At 39.1% G+C, this 17,730-nt stretch overlaps 1 protein-coding gene across 2 annotated transcripts in view; it reads right to left on the bottom strand.

Annotated features, from left to right (window-relative positions):
* Positions 1-17,730, bottom strand: part of LOC120731329 (E3 ubiquitin-protein ligase SH3RF3-like) — a 106,781-nt gene that overhangs the window by 76,116 nt on the left and 12,935 nt on the right. The gene's annotated exons all lie outside the window — the stretch shown is intronic.

Here is a 17,730-nt window from a genome sequence, read left to right as displayed (position 1 = left end):
ATACGTTAATTCTGTTACGCAAAAATCACCTTTCAGCCAAGAATCATGGCAGCTACATTTATGTGCTGTTAAAGATATGAATGAAAGGTATAGATAAGTGTTTTATTGCCCTCTGTTGGCATGACTAATACAGACTGACCATGCTCGCATTCTAGTTTGAGCCATAAATTAAATAAATGCAGTGTTTTGTGAAACTGTGCCCAGAATTGCTCTGAACATGACAGAACTGATAAATACTATTGCATCATTATTAGTGGGTATGTACAGTATGTCCCGTTTGGTCAGTGAGGGATGGATGGCTTGTCAGTATCATCACTGAGCTGCAGCTGCTTGTTGACATCATTACCACGGGACAGCTGAGAACAGCTGCAAGAGCCCCAGAGACAAGCGAGAGAGGGAAGCTTAGGTCATCGACCCAGACTGACCGCCCAAATCTTTTCACCTTTCTCCGTCTCTTCTGTTTCTCTCTTGTGTTGTCATTTTGTGTCTTTATATAAATCGCAACCTTCTCCTGAACTAACATACTGGAAAACATTGGAATGCTCCCAAACACTTAAGCATCGGGAGCAGACTGCCATCATTAATGTGTTTCAGAGACTAGAACGTGCAACCAGCCAACAAGGATTAGCTTTTTTAGTATTTGTCTCACACACGCACAGACACATATGCACATCCTACAACAGGCCATAAACTGAATTTACTATACATACACACATGCACAGTGTTGCTTAGATAACAAATGTATATGTTTATTCCTGGTTTTAGTTATGGTGGAATCAATCAATGGCTGTAGAAAACAGTACAGTCATTGGTGGGAATATAAATTACAGTAACACACTGAGGGGCTGCACTTACCTTTTGTGAAAAAAATGTTCTCCATATTTTCATCATCACATTTCAATACGAAGACTCGGTGTAGAGTACTGATGTAATCAGATTACTGTACGTCTCCAGGAAATTAATGTAAGTCAGTAAAATATCCTCTGAAGTGTCGGAAACATTTGTGTGTGTGTGTGTGTGTGTGTGTGTGTGTGTGTGTGTGTGTGTGTGTGTGTGTGTGCCAAAGTAGTCTGGCCAAGACCACAAACCAAGAGGAAGCGATACTGCTGGTGCAGACGGACACATGCAGACACACACACCTTCCTCCATCTGTCTACTCAATCAGGTCAATCATAACTTCATTCATGCAGAGAAAAAAGGAGAGACTGGATCAGGTCTCCCGCTGTGGCTCACACACCATGTGAACAGAGCTGCTTTGGACCAGATTACACTGGAGTGAATGGGAGTGAATGGGATTGTAATAAACTGAACTGGATCATGTGAGTCTCAAACTGATTATGCTGAATTAGCGGATTATTTAGAACTGGATTACACTGGATAGATTAAGACTGTAGCAGAGGAAATAGGAATACATGGCAGTGAATTAAAGGTGGAATCAGATTATACTAAACTGAACCCAATCTTACTGCACTGGAATAAATCAGTGGGCTTGGTTTAGGTTTACTTGTTTTGCTTTTTTTTTGTTTATTATTCTTTTTTTTTTTTTCAGATGCATTCACTGAGCTAACCGTGATTTTGGGGGTTTCCTGCTGGCGTAGCGTATGCTACTTTCTCTTCATGATGAGACTCTTATCACGACAAACACTCTCTGGTCTGTCTTTCTCCTCTGATCAGCAGTAGCATGTCTACAAAGAAAAAACACCAGAGCTGCAAATACAAAGTTCAGATTTTGTCTCTGCCACATGTAAGCCATTTATCACGGGGTGTGGAAAGTATTAAACATATGCTAAGTTAAATCCCCTGAACTTTGCTCCTTTTTGAAATAAAACAGTAAATACTGGAATAAATAGCACAGTCTCAGGAGTGGGTTTTAATTAATTTTCCTCAATAAAAACTGGATTCTCGAATAGTGAATGTCTCTTACATTGTTTCAGCATAAGTTCATGCAAAAAAGAGTTCAAGATGGTGTAAGAGTTGAACAGTGTCACATTGAGGAAATAAGACGATGAGGAGATGAGCATCATGCGCATACAAAGGGATGACTGAAAGACTCAAAAAAGCAAAACTCTATCACAGAGATATCAAATATAGCAGGTTTACTAATATGAACATAAAATCAAATGAATAAAAAAATGATAGGAAGAGGAAATATCTGAGATAAATGTTTTATCGAATCACCATGTCATTGCATCGAGTAAGGCCTTAAGTAGAAGTTTTGTGAAATAAATTCCTTATAAAAAGCCACAATCACCAATGCATTTACAGTATTCATCTACCAAGTACTTGTAGCCAAAGCATGATACCACATCCCTGTGTGCTGTAGAATATCTGAGTTAATTAAATACTCATATAGTATGCTCCCTGCTTTATTGCCCAGTAACAGGGTGCTGCTCAGTCCCTGACCTCCAGAAAACCCTAAAGTTCTCCACTGGGATGAACAGAAGAGCTCATTATTATCTAGAATTAATTGGTTTAGTTCATTATGTTTCACTGTGCTCTTTTTGAACGGTTCTGTGAAATACCTCACTCAGACGGCTGGCTAAACAGAGATAGCTAAGGATAGACGCACACAGGCAGCTCAAATACCACATATAGAAAAGCCTCAGCCCTGCAAGCAATGTAGACTGGCTCCAAACATCTCTCACTCTGAACACACACACACACAGACGACTGCAGACCACCAGAGAGACCACAGACTGTCCCACCTGTCCACTCATGGACCACCAGCGGCTAATGGATCACTGTCTGTTGATGTGCTCTGGAGCAAAAAATGACACCATGAAAATCAAGTCAGTTTTTTTTTTGGTTATCTGCACAACCACATACCTGTGTTGTTCTGCCTCATGAGCCACACGCCAGTCATAAGATTCAATTATGACGAACAAGAGATCTTTATTCACGATTGACAACAGCAACACACACAAACATCTGCATAGTTTCAGAGCCATCTGTTGTTACAACTGCTCAATCAGCCCGATGTGTGTCTGTATGTGTGTCTGAGTGTGAATGTCACACATCTTCCATTTAGACATAAACCATTGTCTTCTGAATGTGTGTGTGTGTGTGGTTTCCGAGAGTATGTGCAGCTTGTGGCGGGGAATGTAGCCTGTCTGTGAAAAGGAATGTCAGTCAGCAGAAACTCTCCGCTTTATCATAGCGGGAGCAAACACACAAACTTTAACCCAAAAGCTTTCAAAAAAACACATATTCATTGTGACAGTTACAGGAGGAATCTTGGAAGGATTTCAACAATGTAAGGAGTAAATCATTGCTCATACGATAATGGCTGTCATTTCTCTGTAAACTGTGTGTGGCTCTGCTTTTTGTGATCAACTTTTTATGGGCTTAACAATGCAAAATCTGACAAAAAAGACAGTAGGAGCCAGATGCCGACATCCCAACACAACACAGCGCAAGTCAATAAATAAACAAGTTGATACTTGCCATCATCATTGCATATGTTGAAGCACTATCAGCGAGACTGCTCAGAATGACAGGGAACTGTCAAGACCACTGTGTTGGAAATGAGAGCACTGCCTACAGAAACATGCATTGATTTTTTTTCATCTAACAAAACAGTCAGGTCAAAAAACCTGATATGTCCAAATCTTGTTAATTACTTGCACAATTAATTGTACTTTCATGAGGTTTTGTCCTGAATAATGATAACCATTGACCAATTTATAGTCACAATCTTGAAGAAATCAATAAATAAAGAACAGCGCTACCCAAACTTTCTTACTCCATGTGGAACTAAACGCATGATTAACTGTGGCACAACTGGGACACTCAAATGCAGCATATGCACTTGGGGGTGAAACTTATTTTGTAAACAGTCGACAGAACGGCTCAGCAAACAGTTTTGGGTTTGTTTTAGTAAGAACAAAAAGGTTCTGGTTTTCAAAAGATGTTTGGCATATCAGGATCATGTTTAGTAATTTATCTGATCGGTGTCTCTACTTTTCCTGTCTTAACTTTAACATAACACTTTTATACATTTTTTCATTTTGTGTTTGATTAGGCTGAAATCATGCAAGCCTCGAGACCTGTTGTTGGTCTCCTGCCCACAAGTTGTCTTGAGTATTTCCCAACTACTTGTTGGGGAATAATCAGTTAATAGTTGCTGGAAGCTGCTGACAGTCTATGGGTGAAGTTGGTTGCAAAGACGTGTACAGTGCTGCACTGATAAACTCCTTCTGATTGCTTTGGTTGCTAGTCATCATTCATAGATTTCATGGAAGACACTGGTTTGTCTACAAATGCTTGCCGACTTGTACTGAAACTAAAAAGTGTGACACCAAATGGAAATGAGACTGCCTTACTTGAAACCAATTTTCTAACCTCTAGCAACCACTCAGCAGCTGGTTGGGGAATAAACATCTCTCCCTAGCAACCAGTGGTTGCCAGGGAGAGATGTAATGACTGAGACATTACATCCAAAAATTTCTTCATAATAAAATGTCACTGTTTTAAAATCTTCCAAACCTCCTTTAAAATCTTCCAAACCTCCTTCACATGTTCTTTGAATGAGCAGTAATTGTCCAGTACAAGTAAGAGTTAGGTTTATGAACCTTAATTGTAAGTACTGCAAAACTAATGGGCCACAGCTGATTCACATCAATGAATTTTTTTATATTTCAAGTTTTGATGTTATCTCTGGTTTCCGTATTACGCTCTAAATCTAATCCTCTGTTCAGATGCTTTTACACCCTGACATGAATACAAACAGTGAATACAGAGGAAATTAACTGCTTCTACTTTTGGTATTAGCAGTTGTCAACAAACAGCAGCGTTAGTGTACATTTATGCATGTATGTCTGTGCGTGCATATTTGTGCCTTTATATAGGCACTAAGGGACATGAGTGACTTATCTGGGACAGAGACATCACAGGGAACAACAGCAGTAGAAATTCAATTTTCTGGTGGCGATAGAATAGGGAGAGAGAGCATGACTGAATAGGTGTGACTGCAGAGGTTTTCCTTTAATACGTCCAACATCATACAACACAAACAGAAGAACAGGCCGCCAGGAAAAGCCTTCCTGCTGACATCGTTTTATGTCTTAAAAAAAACGCGTGAGAAAGTGTGGATGTGTAAAGCTGCAGCAGCTGAATTCAGCAGATATAAATGAGCACTGTAGTGTCACTCAAAACAAGAGAAAAGAGGAAAAAAGAGAGAGCAAGAGAGTGCAGAGAACAAAGAGGAAATAAAAAAAAGAGTGGGAGCAACAGAGAGCGGACATCAGTCAGTTGAGGTGAATAGCTCCATTTTTTCCAGCATGTTTTAACTTCAGGGTATATTAATGTAGTTTTTTCTTAGCAGTCATCTTGAAGTGTACTTAACTCGTGCATATCACCCAGGGGTGCTGTATATCAGGAGCCCTGTGAAGGGCTGGACCCTGGCCCTAAAGTTCAGTGGACAAAGCACAGATGCAGTACCACACCTTGGACTAAGGCACAGTCGCTCTAAGTCAGTGAAAACTGTTGGTCACTGTAGGTGGCAAGAATACGTTTCCATAAATGTACTTTGCTGCAGTGTTGCATCATTTTTTTTAAATTTGGAGCACCAAAACAAAACCTTCTGTACTCAAAGTAAAATATATATAGATACCTCAGTGAGACAGTGTGTCTTCTTGTGAGTGTGAGACACTAAAACTTGGCAGTTTTGCAAAGATATAGAACTCACAGCAAGAATGATGCTATAGTTACATCCCCTAGAATATGACACCTTCCAGTGTCAGTAGATTTTCTTCAAATGCTAACTAGATATCTTATAGGGGTGTGTGGAAAAGGCAGAAAAATGTGAAATGTTGAATTTCACAGAAAAATTAGTAGGCATAACAGTTCTCATAATACAAACGTGTTTTTACAGGAGCCGTCAGCATTACTTTGGTTAGAGTTTCAAACAAAAACAGTGCATTACTGCTAATTACACAAACTTTATGTAAGGGACTGTTATTAAGTGCAGTTGCAGCTCAGAACTTTTTGAAGTCTGTCACCGTGCAGGTGTGAAGGGTGAGAAAACAAGCTGGCATTATCACATATTACCAGCGTGAGTCATTATACCAGTTACATCAGCTCTTCTCTTCCCCTCTAAAAGCAGTACTCTCCCATCACGATGTACTGAGAGTCTGCTGATGGAAAGTGCAGGAGAGTTTCTCCTGAAAGGAAACTTGGCCAGGAAGTGCAGTGTTGCAAGATGAAATACAGAACAGTGCAAATATGCTGGCAGGGACAAATTGCGTCTCCACTATCCAGAGGTCATTGTGATTTACAACAATTTACAGCAATCCATACAATAACCAGATCTGCAGTTCCTAGTAAAACTGTGGTGTAACAAAAATAAATGAATAAATAAATATGTAGCACTGTGCAAAAGTCCCCTCATTTCTTTATATTTTCCTTCCAAGAAGCTGCACTTGTATTTTTTCCTTCAATTTTTTTTCCAGTCTTTTCAGTATCTGATCATTTTCATCATTTTTTTTAGTTTTTTGTTAAGCCACATAACACTGGTCTATTAATCATTCAAGCATAAAAAAGGCATCTAACCAGTGTTGTGTCTATACATAACAAAATGTTCCCATTAGTAATTAGCTCATTAGCTTAATCCACAAAAGACATTTTGACAGGCACAAAATAGTATGTTTGACCCAGCAAGGTGATTCCCAAAGAACTGGAATATCATAGAATGGCGTTTAGCACATTCTCTCAAAATATTCAAAAATTGGACACGTAGAGGACAAATGAAGATGTGGCAAGCTTAATAGAAGCACCTGATTGGCAAGCGCTTATGCAGTAGAAGTATACTTGGATTGAAAAACACATAGTGATGGATTGGCCTACCCAGAGCCCGGACCTCAGCATTATTGAAGCGGTTTAGGATCATCTTGAGAGAGAAAATAAGAAAATACAGCCAGAGAAGAGCTTTGGAATGTCCTCCAAGAAGCCTGGATAATTATTATATATATGTATAGCCTGGATAAGCCTGGGAGTTTAAGTGTTAAAAAATACTTAAAGAAATTACAAAAAGCTTGCCTCAGACAGTTTTTTGTTTTTGCTTTATATATACTTTATCTCCCTGTATGTTTGAAGGTTTCAGTAAATCACTGCATTTATTTCCACCGCAACACAACAAATCAACAATACAGAAAAAATACAAATATATTTTAAATAAAAGGCTATTAGTTTTCCTATTATCTTAACTTTTACCTTATATGGTTACCAAGGTTGACTATTTCTGGATGCATTATTACGTTAGCTGCATAAAAACAGAAACAAGATAACGATGAGTAAATTTGCACATCTGTTACATAATTAAAACATTATTTATGATACGTTTTTATTAACACACACACCGTTCTTTTCAGTCTCATTATTTTGAAACTTATAGTTTAATATCTCTGGTAATCATCCAAACACTGCTTCAGGCACCGAATACCCTGGTGACACTGAATGAAAGTAATTGAAGTATTTTTTGGCGGCTTGATGATATTTGGTGCATAAACCGCTTTACTTTGCTGAAAAGTGAAATCTAACCAGACAGTTTAATTGGTGCAATGAAACAGAAGTTTGTGTGTGCACAGTCAGGTATTATATGAGGCTCAGGACTGCCTAACTGATTTTGAAGAACACTGCTCCCTTCAGCTAAAAGGTAAAGCCTCCACGTGGTATGCAAACTGCAGGAATGGAAAAAAAAAAAGTCAAGTATGCGCCCCTTGGAATACTGCTACAACCACACTTCGATAACAACACATTCTTCTTCTGCAATTACATGTGTCAACTCTATACTTTCTAAAGCTTAATTCACTCACCAAAATAACACAAAACAGACTCATAAAGTTACAGATGAGGGCTGGCAGTTTTGACGTCTGGCTGAGTCACTGACCACAATCTGATTTAGGTTGAAGAAACATTTGGCTATGTGTATAAATGTCCCGCAATAATGTTAATAAATGTTTTATTGTGTAATCACTATATAAGCAAACTATAAGTATTACTTCATCATATTTTGTATGGCGCTGTTATAAGTCTTTATTGCATTTCAAGTGTCTCCAACTGTGTAATGATCCAACTAAAAGCTTGTAAAACTGGTCTCAAAGCAGCTTTTGCGGTTGTAGGTTACCATCTTCATAAAGCATGGCACCGACATCCATTGATTTTTAATCCATTCCAAAGGACCTGCCAACCTTACCCACAATTATATATCACTTTAACAACAGTGCTGTTACCAAGCAGCGCGATGAACCTGACCTGGGTACTGGGAAGACTGGGGGAAAAAGAAGAAGAGGCATAAATGAGCGTGAGACAGAAATGTGGTGTGTGTTGATAAAGGCAGAAATGGGGTTAATGTATGAAAGAATGCGCTTTCAGAGAGGAAAAGGGAAAGCCATGGCTGCAGGGTCTGACACTGCCCCAGTTTTGCTACAGAGCCAGAATCTCCTGTGGCTCTCCAACACATTTCTACCCAGTTGATTAATGCTGCCATCACAACCATCGCCAGTCTCTTTGAAGACTGAAAAAAAGAAACTATGATGATCCACATAAAATATCTGCTCATCACAGCTCTCCGTTTCAGCCTAGTTTTAGTGTTGATTGCCTGAGAAAAAAAGTTCTGGGACATGCTGGCATCCTGGTGGAATTAGGGCATGAAGGTACACTAGGCTGCTTCAGGATGGTGTGTGACTAACGTATTTTTATAGCTTGGTTAAAATGGTTGTCAGAAAATTTATTGCCCTGGATTCTGTGCATTAAGTGATTTCAAATTGGAAGTTCTCCAGTGTGAAAGACGTTTAATTTGTCACTTCCTGTGAGAAAAAGATTTCATTCTAAAGGTTCTCAGTGTGTCTGACTGATTTGGCTTTGCATGATTATGTGTAAATGTTTAGCAGCTTTGATAGAACACAATATTGCCTCAACTTAATTCTTATGGCAACCACTTAATCAAAGCCTAAGGTGGGGGGAGAGAAAATCTTCTATTCTTTGAGGTAAAGGCTTTAAATCTGAGCCTGACCCCCTGTCAGGTCAGTGCACCATAGGGCTATGCGATATGACCAAAATCTCATATCCCGATATTAAGAATTCTATCGTCCCGATAACGATATAAATCACAAAAATGTAACATTTTCTGTAAATTCTGTGAATCTCGGGCAGCTCGACTTGCGGGAAGTGTTTCCAGCTGGGCGTCGCGTACCTGGAGTACAGTGTTTTAACTGATGCATGAAACTATACATTTTTAGACATAAGTTGTAACGGCCGCCGTTTTCTTTGTGAGTATTTATTACACGGCGTGCTGCGGGGAAAAGCCTGTTCTAACGTTTGAGTCTAAGGTTTATTTTTTAGCACCTGGCGGCTCTTTTTTGCTTCTCATCTGTAAACACACTGCATCTTTCACGTGATTCAGTTTATTTTGAAAAGTCTCAACAGGATCTTGAGCTTTATTGTGAAAGGTTTATGTGGAACAAGCGGACACGCGGTGGTTTTACCGTCGTTGTTGCTAACGACAACGCATAAAAACAAACGCTTGTCTGTCTGTAGTGTGGTTATATTAAATATAAGAGAAATAGAGAACTTTAAGAAATTAATATAGCCACTACAGTGACCATCAAAATAATGAAAAAATATTGCCGTAGTTTATTTCACCACGAAACAAACGATAGCGTAAAATGAAAAGATAGACGTTTTTATATCGTCATCCGATATATATCGTTATATCGAACAGCCCTAGTGCACCAAGTATTTTATTTGTTTGTTTATTTCTAATTTTGAGGCAAAAGCGACAACCATTAAGTTTGATAATTTCGTCGTAGTGTAAGTTTGCTAATCACACCCTGGAGAGACACTACAGATTTCTGTACATCAAAACGACAAGACATCTGTACAGTTTCGACAAGCCATCACTTTGATGAACACTTAAATCACTCACATAGTGTCTGTACTTATCTACCATATCTGCTACTGAATTAAAAGCAAGACCCTCATGCAAATGCAAAGTTTGTGCCACGGCTGCCCTCATTTTTCTGTAGCACTGAGTACCAAAAACATTTTTTTATGCTTCTGTAATGGTTAATCCACTATTATGTTCAAGCTGTTTCAAAGAAATGATATAATTTTTTTCACTGATAAATTGTCAAATTTGCAGTTTTCCAAAAAAGCAAAGAAAATAATGAAGCCTGTTATTATTTTTTGATTAACATACCAAATTATAGCTATTTACTTGTGAACAGAAAAAAATAGGTTTCATTGTGGTGGAATATTAGGCTTGATATATTTCTGACGTCTTACAGAAGTCCAGAGTGTGTGTTGGCTCGTTGACAGATTTCTCAAATAATTGTTTTTCCCTTGTTTTTATGACAGGTGGTCTAATATATTTGTTAAGAACTGGAAAGTCCTCGTGTGTATGTAATAACCAGTTATTCATCCATTATTTATTCCATAATTATTCCTGCATCTTTGCGCCATTACACACAAAAATACTTGCCTGAATTTTTAAGTTTGTTATTTTCTGTATAGTCTGTACTGCACCGGAGCCCGATTCCTTGTATACGTACACATACTTGGCCAAAAAGCTGATTCTGATTATTACCCTACTGCTCCTCCTATTAAAAACCTATGAAAAGTTAAAAAAAGAGAGCTTAAAAAGTAAGAAACTCCTTTTTTCTCTCTGTGTCTCGCCATGTGCAGAGCTGCACTAACGCATCGCCGCTGTTCTGTCTGAGCTGCCACACAACTAGCAATTAGCTTTATAGTAAGTCGATATCAAGTGCAACATTAAGTTGAAATAATAACCTGCACCTCAGCATACACACACATAACCCACCGAGTCCAGCAACCTTTCTGGCACAGTCCCTGCCACATGAGTATCTAAAGCAATCCATACATGTTTAAGTAGCAGAGCATAGGTTCTTTATTAATTACTCTGGCCAAGCAGCTATTTGATTCTTTAAACTTTCACTTACTATGCACTTACTACGATCTTCCGTACTATCATGTGACTAAGATGTTTTAGTCTTCCCAAACTCTGAGATTTTTTTGTGCCCAACAAAGAACTCCTAACTTCTCAGGCTGCTGCACTATCAAATTTCAATGCTGTGTTAAACAGGAAATTAGAAAAATATGTGTCACGGCTTCTAATCACAGTCATCACGGCAGTAAAAAAGAAGAAACAAATGTATCTAAAGCCAATTTTAACAAACTTTCACACATGTTTACTTTAAAAGATGATGAAGGTCAAAAGCAAGTGCCACAGATACACTGTTAGCTTTCCCGCAAGTGATGATATTACATGTGTGTGAAAAGGGCTTAATCTTAATCATATTGCACCACACATTCTCAAACTTTCAACACAAAATGGACAAGCTACAAGGCTGCTTTACTCAGTTAACACAAAAGTCTGTTTACTGTACATTTTATGCGATTTCCTGATGGCAGCGATGTACAGTTGGTGCCAGAGAACAGCAAGATGACCTGTGGTGTTTTAATAGAGCTGGCAGGACTGGGCAAAGGCAGCGTAAGATGAACTTGGATTTCAGCCAACTGTCTGAGGAGGGATGAAGAGAATGAATGAAGAGCTGAGTGGAGAAGTGGCTGCAATCATTCTGTGAAAGTCCCTCTACGAGTGGACAAACATCAGTCAAAGGCAGAGATTAGAGTAATGAAAGAGAGAATGCAGAAAGAGGGGAAAATGAAACCGTGTAAGATGACAGTGATGCACAGTGGCAGAGTGAGACACAGAGGGCTTTAGCATTCAGACAGAACACTCTTTAAACTTTGAGTTTAAAGAGTGTCAACATTTGTCCCAGTTACTTGAAGAGATAGCAGATGGCAGAATAGATCCAGCACCTTCTCCTGTTAGCAGCCGTGACAGCGAGGCTAGTATTGTTTTCCTAGTGAGTCTCTGTGCGTCTCATCTTGAAAAAATATGGACACTGTTAATGCGGTTGGCTGCCTTAGTGAAATGAAATAGTGGTTTAAACTTAATTTAGGAGTCGTTTTATTTTTATGTGCTTACAGTATGTTTTCTCACCTATTTACCTGCACACTCGTTTCATTAAATCAGATATACTTGATTTGCATGGGGTGTTCCACACAGGTAAGTGCCCAGGCTCGTCGGATTGATATTAAGGTTAAGATCATAAATTTAGATGAGATGTGGTGGTTACTTCCATCCATCTATCTTCTTAACTGCTTATCGAATTCAGGGTCATGAGGACGCTGGAACCTTCCCCAGTTTTTATTGGGCAAAAGGCTGGGGACACTCTGGACAGGTCACCAGGGGGGTTATTTCCATTATGATGTGTTTCACTAATAGTTTCAGCAGGCAGGAGACCAACACTGAGCACTGAAAATGAATCTCTCTGTATATTTGTTCACCTGTTAGGTATTCAGTTTTCAGTTTAGGGATTCTGATGTTAGTTTAGCTGATTCTTTTTTCATTTGAAAATATAAACGGTTTGGCGATCTGACGTATCTCGCACCACGCTACAGTTCATTGTTGGAAGCTTAATGATTGTCACTAGACTTCGCAAACCTGTGCACCTCTTTTTATTTTCAATATGTTCTAATGAAAAATGTGAGGACAGGACTGCTTCACAGTAAGTTCTTATTCTCTATGGGAGAGGCACAGCTTTCATTCTGTGTCTGCTCTGTTCAAGAGTAGAGTGACAGAGAAGCGAAGACAGTGAATAACAATGTCTTTTTTTGTTTCTTACAATCTCTCTTCTTGATTGTCATACATGTTCATGTAGCGAAGAAACAGAGCAAAACCACTGCAGGAGATATTCCCCTTTCAATATGTAGTGCTTATTGCTTTCAAAGCTCCAAATCCCCAAAATAATGGCAGGCTGTTCAAGCCCTACTGATCATATTTTAGTGCAATCTAGCAGGTGTTTGTGTGTCGATCATTTGTGCCAATGTGTCTTAGTAATGCACAGTCACACAGGCCTAAAGAGTGGTCTGCGACTAACTGGTAAGTAGTGGCTGCTAGGAGACGATGTATATTCCCCAACAGGGGTTTGCAAGTGATACTGGCAGTTGCTGGAAGTCCATGTGAAATCAGTTGCTAAAACCCATTTGGGTTTTAGCAACTGATTTCAGGTCAGTCGATGATCATAACACCCCCTGGTGATCCCTTGGTCACTTCAGGAAACGTGTATTCCGCAACTGTTTAGTAAGTGTTTTTTGGAGGTTGATGGCAATCGCTAGTCTGAACTAGTGTACCGAAATAGGTACACAGTAGGGCTGGGACGACGCGTCGACGTAATCGATTATGTCAACACGTAAAATACGTCGATGTAAAAAAATGTGCATCGATGCGTCGTCACTTTCAAAACAGACATGGCGGCAGCGAGTAGCAGCAAGATTAGTGAGGCAGCCGCAGTCAACTTAAATCACTCCACCCGAACACGCAGTTCTACAGTATGGGGATATTATAACAGAAAAGGAAGTGATTCAGTCGTTTGCCGGCTTTGTAAGGTGGAAATGGCCTATCATAAAAGCACGATGGCTATGCACCAGCACCTCAAATGACGGCATCCAGGAGCAGCTTCTGCAAAGGACAAACCCTATACAAGTCAAATAATGGGGAAATAATCAATAATTGAATCAAATCAAAATAGAATCGGATTGAAAAATTCATCGTTAGATTCATCGATGCATCGAAAAATTAATTGCTAGATTCATCGATTAGGAAAATAATCGTTTTGCCCAGCCCTAGTACACAGTGCTGCATAGTTTACATTGCAGATGTTGATTTGACAGCAAATGCCAGAGGACTACTTGCTAAGTGCAATCAAACTCTGGGAAAAAAAAAGAACAGGAAGGGTGACCACCTTTCGAAATGTGTTGGTTGCAGCAGTAAGGCACAACTTCTACCTCGAATGTCTTTGTTTCTGGTTTAGGTTGCACTTCTTCAAGTTTCACTAAACCTCAGAGAGTACAATGATGAGTGTTGGCAGACAAGTCTGCATCTTTCATGCAAATGATGGGCTACCACAGCAATCTCCTTGCAACCAAAGCAATCACAAGGAGGTTTTTGGTCCAGCATCAGTTTTGTGACTGATTTCACCAAGTATCAGCCAGAAGCCTCTAGCAACTGATTGCAGAATACTCATTTTCCTCTAGTGACCAGTGGTTTCCAGATGTTCTCTAACTGGTCTCTAGGCCTGTGTAATACCCACCACTATAATAACTTCAATGACCTTCAATGAACACTGATTCCACATGTTTCTAAAACTATTGGCCTCCCTAATATCATGATTATATTTAAGTATGCAATAATGGCTATCACTCAGGACAAGTTTCTTCAGACTAGCCTTATCAGAGAAAAACTTACACTGGTGACACCTTGAAATTGTGATTTCATACAATATAATAAAATGTCTGTATCTGGAGGACGAAATGTCAAAGAAACGTTCACTATTATAAGCACAGACCAAGAGATTTTGCTAAACAACAAACCCGCCCTCCTTTTTTATGAAGAGATAAAATTTGTAAGACTGGTCTGTGCATGTTGCAAGAGTAATGTCTCTGTTGATACTTCTAATCTTCTCCCTCTTCCTCTTTACTTCAATTTCTGTTTCTTAAAATAAGCCCTATGTAAAGCCATAAAATATCTGATAAAGAGCAAAGTGGCAGTGACCTGTAGGGTTTTATGTTTATTGTGTCTACCAGTGTTTCCATTGTTCCCAGTCTACACAGCTGGAAAAAAACGATGGTATTTGACCTTACTTCTCTGTGCTTACATAATCCCTGTCCCGAAGGGAGAAAACTGCCAGATCCTTCTTACACATACACACACACAAACACACACACAACACACCAGACCCAAAGCCAAAAATTCACAACATAACTGCCACTAGGCTTTCGTGCTTTTCTTCCAGCTTTAACCCCCCACCCCCAGATACACACCCTTCCCCTCTAACACACTACCATGACGGGTTTCTAAACTTCTAAGCACACAGGCACCAACAAAAGTTTGAGCAATCCTACTTATAAACATAAAGCAGCCAGGAAACACACATACATACACATAGCAATTTCTTTACTGTAAGTACGCACACAAACCAACACCAAACACCACACACGTATACATATGCCAATTCAAATACGCACACATAGTATTTATGCACACACACACACACAGACTCAAAGACAGAGCCAGGAGTAGATGTTTGGACACAGACGTCAGAGTGGAAAGCTGATCACAGCTGTACTGTAGCCATGAACACTGAGGATCAGTGTCCTGAAATAACCGGCAATGCTTTTATATGACCCCAAAATTTTATATGCATGCAGATGCACATTCATTCACACACAGGAAAAAAATAAATTAGAACTCAGTATTCCTGTAGCCCCTACAGGAATATTCTATTCTATTCTATTCTATTATAGATCTTATATATTCATGGTTTTCTGAGTCTGACACCATATTCAGAATATTTTAACAGCTGTGCTATTACACTTTGTGATTTATTAAGGATTCAACGCTGATTTTAGCATAAAATATTCACACTTTAATACTTCATGTGTAAACGAAACAGAGTTCACTTTATTTTGCACTGGTGTTTTTGTCTCCATACATTAACCTTTTAAAGACTGGATATAGTTCACAACTTTCAAACTGTGGAAAAGTCTACCTGAAATATTTCAGAAAGTACACTGAGTAAAAAAGGTCACTGTTTATAATTTTCTCTTCATTTAATTACCAAAGTGTGACAATAATTTCCTTACTTTCCTTACTCAGTTACCACCTACTCACAAATCTATTCTTTTTCTGCTGCACCACTTAACACTAACCTATGAATCATTGAAGCATAAAAAAGGCACCTAGGTCAAAGGATGAACCTGCACCTAACAGACAACTTATCAAAGAATCAATTAACTGTTTAGGCACTTTGTTACTAGCAGCCTGTTGTAAAAACACATCAGTTACTCTGACTTCTTTAAGTTAATCTATGAAAAATGCCAAATATAAAACAGTTTGACAGGCATAAAATTCTATTTTTCCACCAACAAGGTGATTCCCAAAGAGCTATTAGATGAAAACGAGTCGTTTCTCATCATGGTGTGTGGTGTAAAATAGACAAGTAGAGGACAAAGCATTGGGAAGCCAATAAAAATATCTCAGCAGTACTTGAAAGTCCTGACCTTAAAAATAGGGGGGGGGGAATCCAACAAAATCCTGACACTGGCCCTGAGAGATGCATCTGGTGGTTCAGTTGATCAATCTGCTGTTTGCGAACGACTCATCACAAATGATCTCAGTGGAATAGTGATTGTCGAGACTGGCTTCTTGACAGTCACCATTCAACAGGGAGAAAAGTGTTCCAAAATACACATGAAAAGATGAAATTTTTGGTGACTGTCAATATGTGTTGAGGAAGTGAGGAGAGAGGTACAACAGTGAGTTTCTACAGCCATCTGTGCAAACCCTCTGCCACGCTTTAGGGCTGCGTTTCAGCCAGTGGTGTTTGGGATCTTGTCAAAATTGATGAAATTATGAACGGAGAAATGCACCGTGGCAGTTTGACCCACCACACAATACCATCTGGAACGCATCTGATTAACAACAGCTTCGATTTTCAGCATGACATTGATCCTAAACACTGGCACTGCACTAAAAGCATACCTGGAAAAAATAAAACACACACAGTGGAACACAATCAGTCATGGATCGGTCTCCCTATGGCCTGGCCATCAACATTATTGAAGCAGTGTGGGAAGCGAACAAAATGTAGCCATCATCTAAAGAGGAGCTTTAAATGTTCTTCAACAAATCTGGAGAACTATTCCTGAAGACTACTTAAAGAACTGACAAGTGTTGCAGAGCAAAGATGATCATACCAAATATTGACTTTCAAGCTCATTAAAATTGTACAAACTCTGTTTTTGTCGTACATATTGTATTGCCATGTATATTTGAACTTGTTAAAATAAATTCCTGCACCTGTTTCCCATTTAACATTTTAATTCAATCAAAAGAATGTGTTTATGCACAGTGAGCACTTTGCCCCAGCGCCTTTCTTTCGCTCCCCTGCAGTACCAACAGTGAGCGCCACTGGCAAAGTCTATTTATAAATGTAGTCCATTCATTAATATCGCCCAAAAAAATGATCGTTTTATTCAGTTACGTCTGTCTGGTCAACCAGAAATTATACTGATGTCAGGAAAAACCAAAACTAGGGTTGACATCAGCAACACCGATTCTAGATTTAAAAAACAAACAAACACACATTTAAAGCTGTTTTTTTTCTGCCTAATTTCACAAACAGAAAAAGTAAAGTTTATAGTAAAAATCTGGAAATTGTTTACACATTAAACTAGGAACTTCAACAGCTCCTGAGAATATTTTTAAAGAAAGGAAGGAATAATTTCCACACAACTGGTGATGAACTGAAGTCAAGAGCTGTGAAAATGAACAGCAGGTCGATAAAAAGGAAGACCTGTATTCACTGCCATGTTTCCAAATTCTGTTCAAATGTGTCTGCATGTATGTGTGTATGTGTGTGCGCTCTGATGTGTCTTCTCTACTCCAGCCAAGACTCTGTTTCCTGCCAAATCTAAAGTGGGTGGTGGGTGCATTTCAACATCTCTCCATTACAGAGAAAGATGAGGAGAAGGAGGAGGGGTGGGAGAGGAGGATGGAGGAGGCATTTTTGCAATAAGACAGGAAGGAACTGAAACATATTTACACTTAGGCATACAAGCGCAAGCGCTCACGCACACACGCATGCA

Source organism: Simochromis diagramma, unplaced genomic scaffold (assembly GCF_900408965.1).
Source record: "Simochromis diagramma unplaced genomic scaffold, fSimDia1.1 OVJJ01000343.1, whole genome shotgun sequence".
Lineage (NCBI taxonomy): Eukaryota > Metazoa > Chordata > Actinopteri > Cichliformes > Cichlidae > Simochromis > Simochromis diagramma.
Note: the sequence above shows the minus strand (reverse complement) of the source record. Positions and strands in the feature narration are given on the sequence as shown.